This window comes from Schistocerca serialis, chromosome 3 (genome assembly GCF_023864345.2).
Source record: "Schistocerca serialis cubense isolate TAMUIC-IGC-003099 chromosome 3, iqSchSeri2.2, whole genome shotgun sequence".
Lineage (NCBI taxonomy): Eukaryota > Metazoa > Arthropoda > Insecta > Orthoptera > Acrididae > Schistocerca > Schistocerca serialis.
In genome coordinates this window covers 619,895,473-619,912,134 of record NC_064640.1, presented here as the reverse complement: position 1 = coordinate 619,912,134, position 16,662 = coordinate 619,895,473, and the positions used below count along the sequence as shown (strand labels likewise).

General features: G+C 40.4%; 1 protein-coding gene across 7 annotated transcripts in view; it reads right to left on the bottom strand.

The window, feature by feature from the left end:
• The window catches only part of LOC126470506 (solute carrier family 41 member 1-like), a 100,558-nt gene that overhangs the window by 50,337 nt on the left and 33,559 nt on the right, over positions 1 to 16,662 (bottom strand). Inside the window, exons 1-2 of one of the 7 annotated variants that reach the window (XM_050098397.1) lie at positions 15,081 to 15,510; positions 11,478 to 11,527 (exon numbers count right to left, since the gene is read on the bottom strand). The gene's annotated coding sequence lies outside the window, so the exon portion shown is untranslated. Of the gene's footprint in view, positions 1 to 7,415; positions 7,593 to 11,477; positions 11,528 to 15,080; positions 15,511 to 16,662 lie in introns of those variants that run through there. The other 6 variants (XM_050098394.1, XM_050098399.1, XM_050098395.1 and 3 more) reach the window with 6 other exon arrangements.

The window sequence follows — 16,662 nt, the reverse complement described above, 5'->3', positions numbered from 1 at the left end:
AAAGTGCCATTCCATAAACGAGAGCAGCATTTCACAAGGCCGGCAATTGCATCAACACCTTTCTGAATAATAAACATATTTACCATGGTGAAGGACTTATCGTCTTCAGTGCACGAGACCACGAGGAAACATGGTGCAGTTGGAAGGGTCTTTGAATCGTTAGCCTCATTACGTTTACATTTCGTAGACACTGAGTGTGTAGATGATTGGCTCATTGCGAGAAAATCCCCAATGATTGCCAGTGTCTCTGATGGCGTGCTCCTTCCCACTGGGGACTCCCTTCACAAGGAACACATCCACCTTAGGTGACTGTTCACATCTCCGTACACCTGACAGAGGGACCAATTGGCAGTGGTGAGGTTGCAGCTCAGGCAGTCACCCCTCCCTGGGCCTGGCCTGTACCAAGGGGTATGTGCGAACCCTACCTGTCAACCCGAGGCTGAGAATTACGAGTTACCCAGTCCCCTGTTATGCGTCAGACCCGTGTGTCAGCCTGCAGGAGTGCACAGGGAGGAAGAAGAAAAAGAGGAACCTCAAATGCCGAAGCGGAGGAACGAGATGAGAAGGGAAACACAGAAAGGACAAAAAACAGTGGTGAGACTGTGCTTATGTCAGTGACAAAACGTGGAACATTCCCAAGAACACCCCAGACACGTTTCCCAAGGGAAGGGAAAAAGAATAGCAAGAGGATAGACATGCGGCACGGAAGGGAGAAGATGCTACAAAGGCTGGGACTCTGTGGTAGACAAGCACGAACCCGCCAAAGAGTGGCTAGCCCCCAGGGAGAGGAGGAGGGAGTGGGGGGTGAAGTGAGAGCATGATCTAGGTCCCTCATACTAAAGGTGGCATTGTAGCACTCATGATTCGGAGAAGAAATGGTTATCAGTTGAATCTCCTCCACTCATTTCTGATGGAGGAAGGTAGGTTGATAGTGCGTGGAGCTCGAAATCTCCACAAAATAGCAGCTCAATTTGTCGGAGATAGCAGTATGGCCCTCAATGACATCATCTGCTACTGTCAGGGGAGACATTGGGGAATAGACCTTGGTCCGAGGCAGCCGCTGGAAGTTCACCCACACAACGAAAGACTATGTGGAACTTTTAAAAGGACTGCTCCACGAACTAGTAAAGTTTTTCTGCTATCCTGAAGAATGCAATGACACTGTGCATGCAATATTTGTAATGAATGCAGTTGGCCATCGTAGGATGACAGTTACAAATGTGGAGAGCACGTTTCCGCATGCAAATTGTGTCCTGGTCCACCCCAGTCCACCAAGGGACCAGGACACGGTGCAGCAAAGAGAAAGTCCGAGGAATGGAACATTCTGTGGGGATAATAATGTTTATAAGATATTCTGCTTGGTCCTCACAACTGGGGTAATAATGTTCATTGAAAGTCGCCAGAAAGAAGTAAAGCCTCCAGTTGGCCTTAGAAAGCTGCCATTGGGTGTGCACATAGGTGGGTTAGGAGTCAGCAATCGAATAGCATACGAGAAATGGTCGCTCGAGTATATGTCATGGAGAATGGACCACTTGAGATGATGGGCAAGCTGGGCAGTACAAAAGGAAAAGTCCAAATGGGAATAGGTGTGAGTGCACTTGGAAAGGGACGTGGGTGATCCCGTATTATGGAAGATGAGGTTCAGTTGATTAAGGTCAGCCAAGAGGGCACCTCTCAGTTTCTGGGCGAGCCCGAAAGGGGATGGTGCGCATTGAAGTCACCGAGCAGCTTAAAGGGGTGCCCAATACGCTGGAGGAAGTCTGGTACAAAGGAAAATGTGGACTGCAACAGCTTTAAGCCAGGTAGTCAGGAAGATGGGTTGACTGTGAATGTTATCCCGAAAGAGCAGCATGACTCCACTATGAGATGGGATGCAGGCTTTGGGGAAGGTCAAAGCGGACTCTTAAGAAATGCGAGGGCTCAAAGTAATAGTCAGGATGTAATTTTGTTTCCTGGAGGCAGAGAACAAGCAGGCGCTGAGATTCTAAGAGCAGCCCTAAGTCCTCTGTGGGATCATGGGCCGTGAACGTTCCATTGGAGGAAAGTCAAAGAGGAAAGGGGAGGAGGGAAAAAATAAAGGGCTCTCACCTCGGTGACTACTCAGTTCCAGCCTTTGAAGACTCACTGCTACAGGGCACAGAGTGTGGAGGAAACTGCTCCACGAGACCTACAGAGGCATTCTCCCTCTTGTCAATCTGCAGGGTTCCGGGCAGAAAAATGGTTGGTGGTGTGCACTGGCAACACAGAGGTTGGGCAGGTGAGGACATCACGTGGCGACACCATCTAAGAGGATGTCCGAGTCAGCAAAGGAGAAGATCATATGCCCTTGTTTGAATTCTTGGAGCATTTCCGGTTGGCAGAGGGATACTCTGATATTTATTGGCTGAAGTGATGTAAGAAGTCTTCGTGGAAGTATTCCTTTTGATCTTTCTGGCCAACTGGCTGTGTAACAGGTGACTTCAACCCGTCAGGCGAAAATTTGGTGGCTTGTTGCACACCTGGAGAAGGAGACAGGGATGCAACCATGACACTGGGCAAATTCACAACTGCAGTGCCAAACTTGAGATCATGTCTAAATGGCTCAGTCTGCAAAGTGTCATGGACAAGTTGCAATGACAGCGGCTGCTGAGCTTTAAAAGCTTTTCTTAGCTTCACCATAGGGGTGCATTTCTGAACTTTCAACTCCTGAATTTTCCTATTCTCATTATAAGCTTCACACATCCTGCTTCATAACGGGTGATCCCCAGAGCAATTTATATCTTTTGGAGAAAGTGTACAAGAGTTGCCAATTTTTTAGTTGGGCCTCCACTATCTCCACAGTTGGCCCTTTTGTTACATGTTACAGTGGTATGACCAAATCTGACATTTATAGCTTTTGAATGGGAACTACAGTCAAACCTTAAGACAGATATAGCCTGCAACCATACATTCAGGTTATTCCGCAGTGTTGAAAGTTAAAATAAAAGTCTTTTTCCAATGTGCACCTTTGCAGAAGTTACGGGTGTTACGTAATTCAGTCATATCAAGATCGTCATCGAAGGAGTTGCATCACGGAAGTTTTAGGTACTTGGCATGACATGACAGTTTCAACTAGAAATGTATCATTAAGAAGTGGTTTAACACTTTTTAAGGAGGTGGTAATGCCCTCCCCCCCTCCCACCCCTTATGAATATAGGAAGGGCAAATTATCTCAAAAGTTCCCCTGCTCTCTCAATTAGGATGAAAGTGTTATAGCAGACTAGTGCCCTGTTGTTATAATTCTTCCGAGACTACTTTTCGGATGGATTGAGCACCCAAGCTCGCTCTGTTGGGTGGGTGTAGGCACTACTTTATGGTACATCCATCTTGTTATGGGTAGTTTTAAACTGAGGTCGCTCCACAGGAATATCAAGAGCCATTAGGGAACAAATGTAAACCCAGGCAGGGCACTCCATGTCTGAGTAAGCTTTATATTACTGGGGTGTGGGGTGGCAGATGCCCCAGAGGCTGCCCACTAGAGGCCGATTTACCTCAACAGCTGTTCACCTCATCAGCATGTAGCACACCTTGAGGATGAGTTTTTGAGATGTGTATCTTCAGAGTCCAGGCAGTGTAGCAAGCGACATGAAATCCCCAATATTCTACTGAGACATATAATTATGGTCCCTGAAGTCCTGACATTGCCCGGAGTTTACGGCAGAAGAGGTCTGGCAGTGCTGACCAGTCTCCAGCTTGGGAAACCTGGGATCATTGTACCCATACCCAACCACTGCTGGTAGAGCTCCCCAGGGAAAAAAGAAAGAAAAACTGGTACACCCTTCCTTCAGCTGTAGGACAGTCTTTGCCTGACCTCTCCACTGATGCCTGTCTAGCCTGGGGTTGACCCACCAATAGCTACCCTATCACCAGCATAGCTCTCAACATTACTGAGGCATGCAAAACCTCCCACCTGACAGTGAAGGTGCCTCTGATACAGTGGCAACACCATGAAAGGAGTTTAAGAAAAGAGGTCATAAAAAGATCCTAATTAACAGGGACTGATCAGGGTCACTACTTGCCGATGACAATCGGTTTCAAACTGAAAAGAAACTGCTGCTGTCAGTGAAAGTAGGCCCCATCTCCATTGTTTCCAAGTGAACAACGCAAAGGAAACTGTATGCAATGGACATTTGGAATCAAGTACCTTGCAAAATGCAACTGCTCACAGCAGCATATACAGTTTTAAGTCTTCAATAGAACAAACAACCAAAACTGGATAGTAGCCGACAGAGAAAGCAGGAAGGAATATTAGGGTTCAAAATCCTGTCGACAATGAGGTCATTAGAGAGAGAGAGAGCATAAGGTCAGATTGATTCAAGGACAGGTAAGAAATATTGGGCATGCACTTTCAATGGAACCTTTCCACCATTTGCCTCACATGATTTAGGGAAATCATGGAAAACCTAAATCAGGATCACATCAAATGAATTCAAAACTACGAATAATGGCTACCATCGGCTGTAGAATGGAATGATGACAATGAAAATTTGTGCTGGACCGGGACTCGAAACTGGATTCCCCACTTATCACGAGCAGTCGCCTTACCATTTGGCTATCCGTGCACGACTCATTGCCAGACCCAAACCTCCATACGTCGTCAACCATACATCACTGATAGCTAAATGGTAAGGTGACCGCTCGCAATAAGCAGGAAATCTGGGTTCGAGTCCCGGTTCAGAACAAATTTTCATTTTTATCATTCCATTCTACAGCTGATGGTAGACATCATTTGCAGTAGCAAATTCATCTGATGTGTTTCATAAGGGTTGTGGTCACCGCAGTGCATCGTCATCTGAATAACACAGGCACTGCAATATCGTACCTATATCAGGATGGTCAGATACAGATTTGAACAGTCTTGCTTTTGAATGAGAGTCCAGTTTGTTAACCACTGCACCACCACACTAAGTAGTTACTGACCGGAAGCATAATTCTGCCTCTTTTCAAATGAAGCGAGGCTCAAACGCAGTAGTGGCCCTGTGAGGATATTTAAACCACAGTGTGTGAAGGATGTTATTCTTGATACAGATGGTTCTGTGATGTTTTGGGAATGTTTCTCATACTATGACTTGTGCCCATTCATTCAGGTTACTGCAAAAATGGACTACAATGTTTATTTCAACATTCTTGTTGAACAAGTGCTACCCTCTCTCCTGCATGTTTGTTGTTGAATCTTCCTTCTTCCGTAATAACAATAGCCACATTCATAAGATTGCACGCATATACTCCTGGTTTAACAAACACTCACGCATCCTATCATATTTCTGCTGGTTCACAAAATTACCCAACGTTAACTCCAGAGAAAAGTTCTGGTACTATTTTAAAAGCAGGTGAAATGTAGGCAACCATCCTAACAATTTGGTAGCTCCGCTGGATCTAATCATCAGTGGGATTTTGAATACCTGAATAAACTTGTGAACACACTTCCTCATCCAACTGATGCTACTACTAAGCCCAGAGATGGCACTGCATGGCATAAGTGTGATATCTACTGGAAGTGACTAACTTTTTGTTCAGTGTGTTTATTTTCCTTATTGCATACTTCTGTGCAACACACACTAGTTTTCTCACTGCCAAATATCCAACAATATGATGATGTCAGACAGTGAATGGCAATAGGTACATTCATTCAAATTTGACATTTTCATCTCTAAAATTAAGATGATAACTAATATAAAAGTAGCAGATATAAGAATGTCTGTGACATGTGACTTACCAATACAAGATATAAGACTTTAGAATATTTGTTTCGTCTATTGATCTATCCTCGTGAATCATTTTTAATGGAGTGATCAGGCACTGTGCAGTACAGTGGTATGAAAAGACATTTCTGTTTCCCTACACTAGATATGGAACTGGTTCATCTGTCCCAATTATAAGTCTTTTGTAGGGTCATCTTGAAAACAAGACACTTTTGCATTGGGGGAAAAAAAGAAAAGAAATTCGCTCAAATGTATCTGATCACTATAGGCCAACTGGAAATACTTATCTATAACTCGCCACACAAATTAAAACATTGTGTTAGACTGCCAACAGGTTGTTAAACAAGATTGCAATTTATTTTTTCATTCCTCATCACTACCAAACTGAGTTATACCCAGAGAATTTTTCAGAATGGGAATATAATGACATCTCTCCGCGACACCTATTGACATCTCTCCATGACACCTATAAAAATTTCATAGCCAAAACTTCGAAGTAATTGTTGAGGCTTTGAAGCTAAGTGGATCTCATCTCATATACTGAACGCCACCTCTGCTCCTCTAAACTGTCTGAATGTAAGCCTCCGAGTTAATTGCTTTCTGTTTCAATATCAATTCCTACAAAATGACAGCACCCAACTCCCAATGTGGTCACCTTAATTCATCACATAAATTTGACCTATGACTAACAATACTTTGTGCATCATGTGATTGCCACAGACTTACGTTACTTGATATGTATTTGGCCAAATTACCACCATCATATAACAATGTCACACTTTAGCTTAACTTTAACCTTAACAATTTTTGTAGCAAGTTCTCTAATTGTGAATAAGGGTGAAAGTGTCCTTGTCCCCACAGATTACATCTATACCTAGGACTATATAGAGGTAACAACAGGACGAAAACCAAGTTGTGAAGCTAACCTTTCAAACAAGAAACTGATGTAAAGATATTAATATTCTATAAACTGTCTTCAGATTTACACTTGATAGGAGAAAAAGTTACTAATGCAATTTCAGATTCACAAATAGTAAAATCTGATGACTGTATGAACTGTTCAGTGCTGTGTGTCAAACTGTTATGTACCAGAGTCCACCAAATTTCCATTTCCGCAAGTGAAAAGTATGTGGCTCTGCGTGTGCCTGTACATTCAAACACACACACACACACACACACACACACACACACACACACACACACACAAGTGTGTGAAAATGTCTCTGGGGATGAAAATCTTTGCTTTCAGTAACAGAATCAGGAGCACAAAGATTTGCATTGTTAGCAGATTGTGTGTATCATCATTGGACAAATAAGTACTGATGAAAGTGTAAGATAAGCATATACACCGCAGATGATTCTTATATACTGTTAAATTTTTGCATCACACACACATCTTTAAAAAGATGTGATGCAATGCGTGGAAGTAATCTACACACACACACACACACACACACACACACACACACACACACACAGGAAAATTTGTATTAATAGTTTTTATATCACTTGTAATGTGTCTCATCAACATTACAGATAACTGATACTGGATAAATATTTCCTCAGCTATGATACGTGTGATAACTTGATTGCACAACCAGAAAGACAGCAAATAAATTCCAAGGAAGGTGAATGCCATGTACATATTGGCTGAGAAGTTTACTCAAATTTAACATAGTAATGAAGAGCAATTACCTGATCAATTGGAAGCAAACAGTAACACAAGACACAGACAACTAATTCTAAATACAATCACATTGTTTGCACAAAACAGCACAACACATAAACAACTTCATTAACACTGCTTTTGTGTGATCAGCCTCCCGTATCACATCTAACTGCCTGTAGGTGAGCTTTGAGCCATTTTGGTAACAACACAAATAAGTTTGCTAGATAAAAGGAGCAAAGCAAATGCTATTTCAGGTTCCTGCCACCAATTTGGCGAGCCTCCATGAACTGATTCCAGAATAAGAAGAGCTTCAGCTTTATAGGTAGATTAGTTGTCTACCTTTCTGGCATTGAGCCAAGTGCCTTACAATGCTAAAGGAGGGGAAGGTGGGGTGGGGTGAGGAGAGGTAGAGAGAGAAGGGAGTTTTGCATTTGGGAGCAATGCACTTCCATTCAAATAAAAACACACAGAATATAGACAACCATGCTCTATGAAGTATATAATTTAACCCCCGCCCCCCCCCCCCCCCCCATACACTCATTCTCACTCTCTCCCTCCACTGTTTGCTCAGACTCTTGTGCTTAGGAATTAGTTATACAACATACATTTCATACATTTCAGTGAATGAATTGATATTCATCTCATTCTTATTAGATACAGTGATAATGAACAGCTAGTCTTCTTAGTTATAAATGTAACTTCTCTTCTGCAGACAACATTAAGAAAATTTGATTTGTTTATGACTGATTATGGCAAAATATATATTTGAAATGTTCAGATGAAGCACAGTGATAAGTTTTGTTTTTTTGACTAAGTGGTTTGGTAACCCAAACTCAAAGTGCACATGAAGTCTGAAAATGTCTACATGGGAAAATACAGGAAGGACATTTCCACCCTTGATACAGCCAAATGCACAGTATTTACCTAATTTTAAATCCAAACTACTGCACAATAACTTCCAATGTATGTCCTGATTAAAATGAAGGAGGTAACAGAATAAGCTTTTCAGTAGTTCCTGATATAGGACTAACCTTATTTTGCCACAGGATAAGGAAATATACTGGTTTGCACTTTCCACAGGAAACTTTATAAGAATGGAATGAAACAAACTGCAGTCTAAAGTACTGAGAGTATTTCCAGCACTACATATCAAAACAGCCCATCATTCACTTTTCTCATGCAAATATAAAACAAACAGGTCCATACAGCGGTCTTTCTGGGTCAAGGGTTGATATTAAGAATTATTTCTTCACTAAAAGAGTTTCAGCCTTAAGCTAACCTGAAATCTACTGATTATAAGCAGAATAACATGCCCCAAGCCTATGCTCAAAGGGAGGAAGATCAGGGTTTAACGGAAGTGAGAATGGAATTTTTTTTTCACATTTTCGGATTTTTATCTCATAAAATGATTTATATATCTCCCCTCTTCTGGACATGACCTTTATAACACACCAATCCACTGCCTTCTATATACAAAATTACCAATTTTATTAGACCTCTAAGTACTGCACGTAAAAATGTTAACATTTTGAACCGGTGTAGATTATATTTAAAAAGAAGTGAGTGTGTGTGTGTGTATAAAAACAAAGATGATGTGACTTACCAAATGAAAGCACTGGCAGGTCGATAGACACATAAACAAACACAAACATACACACAAAATTGTAGCTTTCGCAACAAACGGTTGCTTCATCAGGAAAGAGGGAAAGAGAGGGAAAGACGAAAGGATGTGGGTTTTAAGGGAGAGGGTAAGGAGTCATTCCAATCTTGGGAGCGGAAAGACTTACCTTAGGGGGAAAAAAGGACAGGTATACACTCGCATACACACACAAATATCCATCCGCACACACACAGACACAAGCAGACATTTGTAAAGGCAAAGAGTTTGGGCAGAGATGTCAGTCGAGGCGGAAGTACATAGGCAAAGATGTTGTTGAATGTCAGGCGAGGTATGAGCAGCGGCAACTTGAAATTAGCGGAGATTGAGGCCTGGCGGGTAATGAGAAGAGAGGATATACTGAAGGGCAAGTTCCCATCTCCGGAGTACTGACAGGTTGGTGTTAGTGGGAAGTATCCAGATAACCCGGACGGTGTAACACTGTGCCAAGATGTGCTGGCCATGCACCAAGGCATGTTTAGCCACAGGGTGATCCTCATTACCAACAAACACTGTCTGCCTGTGTCCATTCATGCGAATGGACAATTTGTTGCTGGTCATTCCCACATAGAAAAATTCACAGTGTTTGTTGGTAATGAGGATCACCCTGTGGCTAAACATGCCTTGGTGCATGGCCAGCACATCTTGGCACAGAGGTACACCGTCCGGGTTATCTGGATACTTCCCACTAACACCAACCTGTCAGAACTCCGGAGATGGGAATTTGCCCTTCAGTATATCCTCTCTTCTCGTTACCCGCCAGGCCTCAACCTCTGCTAATTTCAAGTTGCCGCCGCTCATACCTCACCTGTCATTCAACAACATCTTTGCCTATGTACTTCCGCCTCGACTGACATCTCTAATTGTTTGTGTTGGAATAAAGACACCAAAGTGGTGGGTCAGTGATGGCAGCATTGGTAGGGTGGAGGTGCTACAGCATATGGTAATTAACCCTGAAACAAACTGCATCAGGGAACTGTAACAGATGGACGAACTTCGCACTGATACAGCAGAGTATGCAGCACAGTTGGCCACTAAGGAGTCCAGAAAGAAGAAAAAACTTGGAAAAAGGTCAAGAGGATGATATACAGTATGGTGCAGGGTGTGTCTGAATGACAAAGGAAAAAAATTAAGCACATATTAAGTGAGTTAAAGTCTTTTTAAACTTTACAAGCCGTTCCTGAAAATTTACATTTTCTTTTGCATTTTCCCAAAAGCTCAGAAACCACTTCGAGTAGAGTATTCCAATTTTCAGGGAGTAATAACATACATATCCTGAGTCTACTGAACTAAAAGAAGAACATATGCTATGCTTAATTAAAATTATTTAGAATAACGCACAAAAAAGTGCACAAAATTTTAACTGTGTAATTAAAAAATGGTACTTCCGAATGCAGTGACTGAAAAAAAATGTTCAAATGTGTGTGAAATCTTATGGGACTAACTGCTAAGGTCATAAGTCCCTAAGCTTACACACTACTTAACCTAAATTATCCTAAGGACAAACACACACACCCATGTCCGAGGGAGGACTCGAACCTCCGCCGGGACCAGCCACACAGTCCATAACTGCAGCGCCTTAGACCGCTCGGCTAATCCCGCATGGCAGCAGTGACTGAAATGCAATTATTGTAGTTCAGTAGACTCAGAACATACAGTTTAGTGTCCTGTAAAACTTTTATGTCAATGACTACAGTGGTTCCTGAAATACAGGGAAGCCAAGTCACTAGATTTGACATTGTTGGGATAGGGCCTTTCAACTCCCCTTAACACCACATCAATGACAGTCATTAGAAGAGTACAAGCTTAAATCGGGGAAAGCAAATGGCAGTGTCCATTTGTGACGAACTACCCCAGCATCTGCACAAGCAACTTAGGGAAACAATGGAAAAATCTCAACTGTCAAGAAGTTATGAACTGCCGCTCTTCTAAATACGAGTCTAGTGTCTTACGACAGCATCATTCAGTACGTCCCCAATGAAGCAAACAAACGTGCCAGCCACAAAACTGGTGTAACAGTTTTGTGTGTCAGAAGGTAAACTCCATCCCCATGTAGTTCCTCCTCCAACACCTAATATCCCCTCCAACTCCACAGACAAAGTGGACTGTTTATTTTGGCGAAATGGTCCAAAAAATTAATTTCATCAAGTGGTGTGTGTGTGTGTGTGTGTGTGTGTGTGTGTGTGTGTGTGTGTCCCCTTGAGTATGTCAAACAAGAGATGGAAGGAACTGCTGGAGGCAACTGGAGAGAAACACTTTGAGCCAAAATGAAAAATGAATTCAAGATTGCATAAGGTATAACACGAACACCAACTTTGTTAACAAGAATGAAAATAAAAATTTTCATGTTAACAGCCATTTACCTCTAAATCATCATTTTGCTTTCAGACTGAGTGTACACATTAGTTAGTAATTTAAATATAAACAGTACCTTGATAATCAGTTACAGAGACTGACTTACCATTGTGTAAGTGAAGCAGTCTGAAAAAAATAAAACAAGAACGATTATTACAGTTACATCGCAACTCATCCTATGTGATATTAAAACTACAGGGAAGGATACAAATTTCATATGAACTAACAGACATGGAATAATCAATGGTAGACGATTCTTACAAATTACTTAATAGCAAGTGTATTTTGCTTAAAGTTTGTTGCTGTATAATCAACAATGTAACAAACAGTAACATTCTGAAAGGATTGATGTAGGAACTACAACTGTCTTCACGAGAAAAAAACTGCCGCGAATGATTAGGAAAATAACCTAAGACTCTACAGTATAACCATCTCAGATGCCTAGTGACTGTTTAGAACAATAAATCTACAGCCAAATATTTGTGGTGAATAGTTGTTGTGTTAGTAATTTTACAGAAGTATCAAGCCTTTCATGACCATTTATTAATGTATTGCCTGCTGGCGTCTATCTCAGGATCTTCAACCAAGTTTTGTTTAATGATTTTCCTAACATTTCACCTGATCAAGAGGCTGGCATTGTCAAACATTCACCCACGACTGCAGGTAACAGACCTTTGACGATGACAGCTACTCATACGGGTGTAACATCAAGAGAACCATTAATATGTGTTTGCTCACTTTATTTATACTCTTATTTCTCATACTGCTCAGAGCCCTTTGACACAGAATAAGGCATTATATTGTGGAATGTCTGTGGAATTTGTAGAAGTTCAATCATAATCATAACAGATCTTCATTTGGCCTTTACTACTTACAGTTAATACAACTTAAATGGAACTGCAATACTGGAGGTTTACGTAACATGTTGCACCTTTCCAAAACAGACTGTAATGAAAGAAATTTCATTACTGGGAGGAATTATATACTAATCAGGAGTAGGTTACATTTTTTTAGATGAAGATGCTACATATAATTAACTGGATAAGTTAATATCACTGAAAATCAGTTTCATGTGAGTAGGCTCTATATGCAACAGAATTCCTACACTCCTGAACATGCTCCTACATCGATATTCATGCATTAACATGTAGGCTACTTCCTTGCCAGCACACAACTGACAGACAAATGCTACACCAAATCTCAAATACATAAAATCTAAAACAACACACCTCTTAAATGGTGGTGATTATGGGTTTAAAGTGTCCGAACAGCTTAGTTACCAGTCTCTCCTTACTCAGAAAGTTTAGTTAAATGGCGATATGAAAAGAAAAAAAGAAGAATGGTCTGCTAAAGAGTCTTTGACATCGTTGCAGAGACCAAAATGTGTAGTATGTGAATAGTAAGAAAGAGGCAATTACTTCAGAAACCAAAAGAAATTGAAGGAACAACAATTTTTCATTAGTTTCACTATTAGTGGATAGTAGTCTGGTTAAAATAAAAGTACTTAGTTTATTTACACAATAATTTCCCACTACTTTCAATGACACATCTACAAGGATGGGTTACACAGCAACACAGAAATATAGTCTGATTAAAATTACTTATTAACTGACAAAGCACAAACTGGAAAGTTGTTCTTCCAAAGAAAGGGCTCATCACACATGAATTACCCTGCATTACCAACACATCACAAAAAAGATCACTTCATTGCAGTTTTCAAGTAGTGTAGTGTACATATGTAGTACATTACAAGACACTGTCAGCAGCCAATTTACTTTTATCCCGTATAAAACTGTTCCTGTTGATCGCTCACTCCCTGTTGACCATGGGATAATTGGCTGCAAATGTATCAACACTATCGCTATGACAGACATCAAGTAACAAGTAGTTTTAATAAAGAGTGTACAGTGGGTGGATTTTAAATGAAAGTCTCTCAGACAAACATCTTAAATTAACCATAATAACACTTATATGCTCAGTCAGCAGATATGGGAGTCACTACAAAAAGATTGCCTTCACATTAATCAAATGCGAAAAGGGCACAATCCATTTGCCATTCCCAAAGGAATATCATGAGACTAGTTGGAAATGATCACAGAAGAATAGCAACAACTGAGTAGAGTAAATTTTACAAAGAGGGCAATGAAATTTTCCTGTCTTGTCAGTCATGAGACCACTAAAGGAGACAATTTGATGACAGGATGCTTGAATGACTTTGGTAACTGTTCATACTATTAGGTGACAACATTCAGCATCTTCAAAATAAAAACACTGCAAATACTGACCACCAATGTCATATGTACAATACACAAACTGTATCTGTGTAACGAACACTTGCAGCAACCACCACAAAGAGGTCTGCTAAGAAGACCTCAAAACTGTGCAGGAGGGTATGCAGGTTATTCAGTCAGATCAGTTTTATGCCTGCAGTCATACTGTGAATACTGAAAGACATAATTAAGATTCTCTTACAGTCTTCATTCTCAGATGCTGTAACAGGGATGCTGGACACTAGATTGTAGTATCTCAGTTCTTCCCCTTTCTGTTTTTCAATCTTTTTGACATGTTGAAAGATTCCTAGCAGGAAATGTGTGTTTTTCAAATTTAGGCGTATTACTGGTAATGTAAAAATGGTTAGAAGTAATAAACAACTTTTCTATGAACAAGGTAGGATATTTTGAATACCAATGTGGCACACAGTTGGAACTTTCAACGTGTTCCACATATGGCGTCACAGTGATACAACTGTCCCCCAAAACAAGCATTACACCGAGAAATGTTCCAATAACTTAGACTTTCTGAATTAGTTTTTCTGTCTCATCAATTCTGTGAGGAGACTAAAGTGGAGGTATAATTTCTTGACAAGCACAGAAAATTCCACGTGTTCGTTACCCGCTATGTGGATGGAAAAAGCTCATTCTTAAACTAATTTATGAATGTAAAACTGAGTCACCTATGGTAAATTGCAATGACGTGTTGGCCTATTCGCTGTGCAGTAAATGATACGCCGATGGCAGTACATGAACGTACACTACATTGGATACAGAATGATTTAAATGGTATAATGCGACAAATTTGTCATACACAACACCACAAAAAGATTGTAAAATGTTAATATGTTGGAGGACACGTCACTGGTGAGCGTATAGCTTATGGAGATTGAACCCAGTACCAAAGACAACATATACACAACAGCTATTACAAGGACTTCGTTTTAATTTGTAAGGCTCATGATTGAATATTAGATTGTCAACGTTTATAGTAAACTTGGAACGAGATGAAAGAGGTGTGAATTCAAATGTCAACCCATACTCATACCAATTAGCCATAATACTGAGCATAGCAAGCTGATCAGGTTGTAGAAAACTGTATCTAACCAGCTTCACAGGACATAAATACAAGTTTAAAAAGACACGACCGCAGTGAGAGACGACAAAAGGCGAAAGTAGGCGGACTAACACTTAGACGCGTTAAATTTTTTGTGCATTGTAACGAAGTTTACAAGCTACATCTTACTCCGGGAAACAGATACAGTAACTGGTATTTTGGGTAGCTGTACACACACACACACACACACACACACACACACACACACAGACAGACAGAGAGAGAGAGATAGATTTTTAGGAGAACAGTCTCCAAACAGAACCAAACATGTGCAGACTTTCTATTTATTTACCTCAAAATACGCAGGCACAAAATATACGACGAAAGAAGTTATTAAATACGCTACAGTCACTTAAAATAAAACCTACTGTACCGTGGCTGAATGCCACCTAACAAATAACGATAATACGTGCAAACTCCGCTTTTATCGCAATAGCATGCAAAACTTTGGGCATGCAATAAATAAAACTTTCTGGATTTTACGGTTTATACCTCTCGACAAAAACGTTCTTGACGCTCACTAAACGGAAGAAAATCTTTTCTGAAAGTTTTTATTTTATGAAACGAAAATCGGGTGACGCTAAGAAAAACTGCGTCAAAAATTTGGTACTGCCCGCTCATTTTTAAAGCCTATACAACATCACCCGACACGCACACGTAAATCCTCACGACCACATCACCGGACGCACACGCAATCCCTCACATCCACAGCATCACGCGTACTGTTGTTCGACTGTCACTTGGTTTACCACGTGTTAGCACTTCGTTCGAAGATATGCACAGCAAGATATATGCCAGGAGATCGCCAACTATACAGGAGGTGCTCTGGAACAGTTGCTTCTTGTGGTGAGATTACACACGGTAGTAACTTCATATGAAGATGACATTTCAGATGTATGTGAGAACCTGCAGAGCATTAATTCATTCCTTATTGAAAATTACAAGAGAACAATTTACGTCTATACACTTTTTTTTCCAGAACTGACTTGAAAGCTAGTATGAACACATTTTCAATGCAAGTCTGACTGCCAGTATTCTGGTGTATGTGTTATCCTATATTGTGATACATTAACGTAAAACATTAAAATCAATATTTATTTAAGATCTCCAATGGAGTAGGAACTGCACAACGGAAAGTTATTTAATTCAGTCTTAAACACCATCACATTATTTACATGAACATATTAACTAGTAGGTTGTTAAAAACATTTGTACTAACTCCATGTATCCGATTCCTGTATGTAGTAATGGCGTAAGCCCTTCGAAGTCTTAGACATTTTTGTGGCCATAATGCTCTATTCGTACCTTTCAATATTCTAGGAAAAGAGAAAAATACAATAATTTTACAAGAGTTCTCGGTAAGATTTTCTAGCATAAACATCAGATATAATTGTTGCGACATCATTCTGTATTCTGAAATTAATGTCACTGTACTTTGAGTTTGGCCAGGAAACGATTCCAGAACTCATTACTGAATGGAAAATTTCAGATTAAACTTTCCTAATTTTTGACTCCCCTATAGCAGTAATCAGTCATGTGTACTGTTAAGAATCTCTGTACGAGATGAAAGGACAACAATACAAGAAGTGGCAAGTAACTCTACATAACGAAAAGTGTGAAGTAATCCACATGAATACTAAAAGGAATCCACTAAATTTCGGTTACACGATAGATCACGCAGGTCTAAAGGCCGTAAATTCAACTAAATACTTCGTGATTACAATTACAAATAAATTGGAATGATCATACAGATAATTTTGTGTGGAAAGCAAACCAAATACTGCAGTTTATTGTCAAAACAGTTAGAAATTGCAACAGGTCTACTAAAAACACTGTTTGCATTATGCTCGTTCACCCCATTCTGGAGTACTGCC